At 30.1% G+C, this 6,883-nt stretch overlaps 1 long non-coding RNA gene across 1 annotated transcript; it reads right to left on the minus strand.

Annotated features, from left to right (window-relative positions):
- Positions 1-1,442: 1,442 nt before the first annotated feature.
- LOC134705151 (uncharacterized) lies at positions 1,443-5,990 on the minus strand. The gene is made up of 2 exons (XR_010105493.1): positions 5,862-5,990; positions 1,443-1,527 (listed from the first exon to the last, which is right to left on the minus strand). It is a non-coding gene; the product is annotated as an uncharacterized LOC134705151 (long non-coding RNA).
- Positions 5,991-6,883: the final 893 nt, after the last annotated feature.

The raw sequence follows: 6,883 nt of genomic DNA on the forward strand, positions 1-6,883 counted from the left end.
CCTATCGATGTGCAATTAAAAATATAAAATTGATTTTAACAGTTAAACAGAGTACAGCGTCTCTAGACACCTGACACTCCGCTCAGTGACCATAAAGTATAATAGGAAAACAAATATTGTCTAGATAGATTGTTATCGTCACAAGTTAATTAAATATTCGATTTGTTATTTGTCATATAGGGTGATTATAGGCAGTATATGAAAATTTGGTTTTAGCAGTTATCTTGAACATCATACCAGTATTCTGTAAGATAAGGTTCAGCAACATGGAATCGTTCAATATGAAAATAAACGTAGTTAGGTTGGTGTATGCATATCAGTTCGTCCCCGAGGGTATCACCAGCCTAGTAGTCAACATTTCGGTGTTGACATGAATATCAATAATGAAGTCATTTTTATACATTTTCTGTATACAAAACTTTGAATTTTTAAAAAAACTAAGGATTTTCTTATCCCAGGCATAGATTACCTCAGCCGTATTTGGTACAACTTTTGGGAATTTTTGATCCTCAATGCTCTTCAACTTTGTAATTGTTGTGCTTTTTAAATATTTTGATATGAGCGTCACTGATGAGTCTTATGTAGACGAAACGCGCGTCTGGCGTACTAAATTATAATCCTGGTACCTTGGATAACTATTATTTAGGCATTATCTGTCAAATTGATCTTCAGAGTCGATAGTAGGCATCAACTTTTCGTGTGAATTTTTGTCTTGGTGTCATCTTATTTACCATCGAGATAACTCCTGAAGACTACCGACGGTCCTATCACCCAATATAAACATGAATAAATACAAACAGATATTGTCCACGTGTTATTTCATTTTTCTAATTCTGTTTGATTTCATAATGAAGGTTTAAAGTATGTTTATCGTCGCTTTTACCTGCGTAAGATTTTGTTTTTATCATCATTGTTTCTATTTCAATGTAGACATTCGTTTCTTTTTAATAGCTAAATACACGCGTAAATAATCTCCAGCTAAGGGGTTAATGTAAGATGCAGAAAATACGGATTCAGTTAGGTTAAAATATTCACTTTCAATTAAAAAAATCATTACCAGTATTTTGTATGTGCTTTGACAAAATTGAACATAATTGGTTGCTTATTAGGCGAATTAGTTTTTCATTATACCACTTTCCTTAATGTTTGAACCAAAAAAAAATCGTCTTTTTTAACATCTAATAGGTAATGCTCCGATAATAAATGACGAATAAGTATTTACCTAGTATACACTAATTAATAATAAAATAAATGTAAGTACGTCAAAATACACTTATATCTATATAAACATAACACTCGTTTTCAATTTTCTATTTTATTTGCTTAAAGTATTTTCTAATAGAATAAAGAACAATAATTCTTTAAATTAACCCTTGTTTAAATCATCCAGGAAGTCGTTGCCGACTGATTGCTTAACGGGCAACATAGGTGGTGGTTCTACAGGCTCAGGATCACTATGCCAAGCATTTTCAGATCGTCTGACTCTTGACCTGTCGTCGATTGAGGCACCTCCAACAATACTAGCTGCTGAAATAAAAGTATCGTTTTCACAATAAGGTTTTGAATAGACAGTGATGCATAAAAGACCATATCAGGATGTCTTTCCTGGGTTTGTTTTAAAGTTTAAAGTTGCTATGTTTCATTGTTTTTTTACATATTGTTTTATTTGTACTATAACTTGTGAACAATACTCAAAAATAATAAAACAAGACCGTTTTCGTTAATGTAACATTCTATTGCTACCCTTATGAGATGTACATGACCCTCAAAACAACAATATATTTTTGCGAAGAGTAACTGATAAAAGTAACCGTCGGGTATCAATTAAGTGATATATATACAATGGTTAAGCGATGATTCTTGAAAAAGAAACCATGAGCCCGCAGGGCAAATGGTTCGTTTTTCATGAATCAACGCTTACCCATTGTATTTATAACTTAAACTATTGTGATAAAGTCTCTTCAAAATTAAAGTCTATTCTTAATTAGAAGGTATTGTAAATGAGTTTAAATAACCATGTTATCGTTACAAACGATGCATTACAATAAATTATATATTACATGTAAATGGTTAAAACATACAAATACATGTTTTACACAACACGTCTGCCCTTAAAGATTTTCATTTATCAGGCATCTGAACATTATATGTGTTGACAAAATGAGACATATTTGATCTTATTTCTAATAAAATTGAGAATGTGTCAAAGCCGGGGACAACAACTTGACATAAAACATATATATATTTATAGCATATATATAAAGCAATTGTCTGTAATTCTACCAAGAAGTCTTATTCTTGGCACATCACTATTTTCTAGCATAGGAATTTGCGAATAAACAGATAAAATTATACTTTATTGATTTATATAATAAAAATTCGTTTCAAACATGTGGAATAGCTAACAATGATCCTATAATAAACGACCAAACTCGCTTTTATCAAACCAAATATCCAAAATAACATACAAAACAAGAAACAAAACAGGAAAATTGAGAATAAGGACAACAACAAAAAATAATATATACCAGGATTCGAACCTAAGCCGACAAGTTCTAACTCATTGAGCATATCCATGAAACCTCGCGGCTACTAACTCAGACTATACGATTGATTATTATTGTACATATAAAGGTACAATCCATGTGTGTCCGTAGTACCGATGTATATAAAAAATACTTTTATATATATGTTACAGTAAATAGGTGAAATAGGTGAAATTTGTATTACATGTGATAACTAAAATTTAGGAATTACATGTAATTCCAAATGCACTTAAATACAATTAATTCCTGAAACGGCCCAGTAATTACCAGTAATTACTAATTTTTACTTAAATTACTGCAATGTTGTAAAACGGTTAGCTGATCAAAACTATAGAAGATCAGTGAGTACTCTTAAAAAGTGATAAGCCTAACATGTTCCTTTTTGTTATAGGAGCATTAGCTATGAGATATACAAAAAAATATAAGATGATTTTGTTTGTTCAATATTTTGTTTAATAAATATTTAAAAAAAATGAAGAGTGTATGTGATATTAACTGGGGGGGGGGAAACGAAGTCCATTTATAAGGAATATACGAAACAAAAATACAAACTTTACTTCTGGGTAAAATCTTATGATCATAAACAAGCTTCTGTCTAAGTTTGGTAGGAATCCAGGATATTTTGAGAAAGTTAATAAAATTCTAAAAACTTAAACCACAGTGTGAATGTACAATGTTAACTGACATAAAAACTAAGTCCATTTATAAGTAAAATACTGAAAAATTAATTTTATTTTTACAAAATTCACTGCTTGAAAATTATTTTATGATCATAAACAAGCTTCTGTTCAAGTTTGGTAGAAATCCAGAATAATTTAAGAAAGTTATCAAAATGTAAAGAACTTTAACCACATAGCAAATATGTGTAGAGGCTACTGCCGACAGAATGGTTAGCTATATCTCGCTTTTGCGACAATAGTCGCAGTCTCAACAACAAGAAACAACATGACAACATTGAAAGTAAAACAAAAGGGAAGGACCAATTAGATGACTAATACAATCCACAAAAAAAATTATTCTTATACAAGTAAAAACGATGATAAAATTTTGTTGTAGGTTTATAAGCTTGAGTTTGAAGGTCTTGAAAAACTCATAAAAAAGGGAAACACAGAAATATGAAATGTGACTCTTAACACCATCAAAGTGTATACATTTGTTTGTGAAGAATGTCAGCTTCAAAGTAACAGTCTGACAAAAGAAGTCTTAAATAAACATTTTTTGTAAAAGGAATTTAACTTGTGTGAATGAGCAAGTATGCTTGATGGAGATTTTGATTTAAGGAAATTATGAGATTTTAAGAACTGTCAATATTATTCAACCAAATTTTGCATTGTCGAATGTCTATCAACAAAAAGAGGTGACAAAGTTGCCTATAAACTTCTCACAATTTATGCATTACTCAAAAGTGGATTGAAATCCTTGTCTTGCATGCTGTAAATGATTTTTAGGGAGTTTCAAAAATGTTAAAACAACCATTTGCCAGTTCCAGTTCACAAACACTAAATAGTATACACTTTTGGTGTGCCTTATATTCCTTAATCCTTAATAAGGTAAGCCATAAAATACCTAACTTCTTACTTTCTTATTTGGTATCTTGAATTATATCTTTATTTTTGTACAAAAATATACAGTTAATAAATAGCTGTAAAAATGACCAAAAAGATCAGTGAATACCAGTAATCAGTGAAACAACTAGTAAACACATGTAATTACTAAATTGGTTAGTAATTACAGGTATTTACTGAAATGTTTAGTAATTACGTGTAATTCCTAATTTCACCTATTTACTGTCACATATATTTATGAATTAGACAGGTAAATCGTAACCAATTGGTAGCCGAGAGTTTTCGTCGATATGTTGATGTTAGTGACACCTAAGATAATTCATGGTCGGGTTCGACTCCCAGTGCAGGCATATTTGAATTACAAAAAATAAAGGTAAGTTTTAAAATAATTCCATTTCTGTACAGAAATTAGTAAATTGGCCAATTCAATCTAACTGTAATTAGGCACACTAAGGAAACAAACGAATATTAAATGGTGAGTCCATTTCAGCGACGAATTAAGGAAACGTTGATTCTAGAAAAAGAATCCACGGTAAATGAATAGGCTGACGTCACCACAATGGTTGAACCTCGGCAACTGTTGTCGCTTTAAACAATAGACTTCATTTATTCGTGTTTTTTTTTATAACTTTGTATATAATTTTTGCTTTAAACTTCCTTATGAAGATTAATCCAGGAAAGCATTTTAATGCATAAAATTTATAAAGAGATTTTTGCAATTTTTCAGTGAATTTTCGAGATTTAAACATTGGCACAATGTTATTGCCTCTAATTTATCGACATTTATTTGTACTGTCATAGCATTTTGAGCATTTCGCATATACGGCACAGTACTCCATTGTACTGACCATTTCTAACAGCAGATATCTGTTTTACAAAGTGTAAATCACTGAGAGTGCTATGCATCGCTTGTAAAACTGTTTTGCAACCGTTAATTGCCAATTAACGATAGCAACTCTTATAAAACCCTACAATGTTGTAATTCCTGATATATGCTTCCATATCTGTACTTTTTATGGAATTTAGAATATCAAAAATAAATTTGAAATAATGGCTTCTAACGGCTATCATGTTTGCCTATCTATTGTTCGTATAACATATGTTCATTTGCTTTGGTGGTTTTTGAGTTTTGCTATTTTGCTGTATTTAATCTTGACATATCATCTTATATATGTGTTTACGGTTCTTCTTCTTCGCTCCCTCATTGCATTGTTTTTAGAGTTGTAGACATATATATGCCGCCCACAAGAATTATATGCACTTATTATAATTATATGCTTCTTAAGTTATCTTACATATATTTTGATGCACGCATTGGTTGTTAAAAAAAATAACCACACCAAGTGTTATCAAATACTATGAAATCGTAATGTCCAGTCTTCAGTTTTGTATGTTGTGATTTGTAAACTATTGTTTGTATTGTTGGTCGTCCGCGTCTCTTTAGAGACCTGTTTGTTAATTTAAATATAAAGAACTGCAGTGAAACACTGTTTCTTTATAACGAGTGCTTAAATATTATGTCACCAATCAATACAGCTACTCATAAACCATTAACACGTATTAATATAAATAAAACGTATAATCAAATGATATATCAAATCAAGGAAATGTAACATAAAATCAACAACAACAGTTTTTAAGAACATTTAGAAAGTATCTAGGAAAATATTGACACACAAGACTCATGTGCAATATAATTTTTTATGACAAGATTAATAGTTTTCATTAATTGCATTTAAAGTCTACTTACTTTCGATTGCATATTCAGTTAAAAAAATGCAAAGCAGTGCAACAGTAATCCAAAGTCTCATTTTGAAATGTTTTCAAATCGTTGACACCAACACAAGTTGCAATTCGATTTTAAGTTACAGGAGTTGGTTGTAGCTTTATATATACATGGTTTTGCTACTGTTATTTATTATCTCTTTTCATAACTAAAAATAGATGAAATATGCATCGATGTGGAAAATAAAGAATTAGAGATTGTACATCTGTTGACAAAAATTTTAATCATGTGTATTGATGGCTTGGTTTTGTACTAATGAAAACTAATGAAACAAACTTGGTGCATTGATGATTGGTTTTGTATAAATCAAAACTAATGAAACGAACTTGGTACATACTTTCAGTGTATAACAAAAAGCAATGAAACGAACTTGGTACACACTTTTAGTATATAACAAAAAGCACACTCTCTGACGTACGTGACATATGGACAGTGTATGAAAGGAAGCACTAGACAGTATACCAATGTAAAGTTAAAAGTATGTCACATCTACATTATTTATATATATGTTTTCCTATGTTTGCCAGTACACCAAACAATTGTAAATGTTACACAATCAAACATATGAACGTCAGTATCTATTGCTTATTTTAATCAGTATTTTAAAAAATAGTTGCGTAGAAAAACGAATAAAAAAATGGTCAGTTTCTAAAAAAAAGTATAATTATTGGACGAATGAAACTAAAAACTTGCTTTGTTTTAATTTTTTTATATTGGTGGTTTTGTTATATTAAACATTATTCAACAGTTACATTTTTGGTTTTGAGAAGTCACTTTATATTCCCCAAAAGAATTATTATGTTAAATGTCAGGCTCTCTTCGGAATCATGTTCCATGCAAAAATCATAAAGGATCGCCAGAAATATGAAGACATCAATAAAATACTTCCCCCGAAAAACATTTGAAACTTAGAATTTGTATTTTTTTTTAGATGGAAATTTAATGCATTTTTCTTTGAAAACGAGAGAACAAAGTATTGTCTTTTC

Source organism: Mytilus trossulus, chromosome 2, assembly GCF_036588685.1.
Source record: "Mytilus trossulus isolate FHL-02 chromosome 2, PNRI_Mtr1.1.1.hap1, whole genome shotgun sequence".
Lineage (NCBI taxonomy): Eukaryota > Metazoa > Mollusca > Bivalvia > Mytilida > Mytilidae > Mytilus > Mytilus trossulus.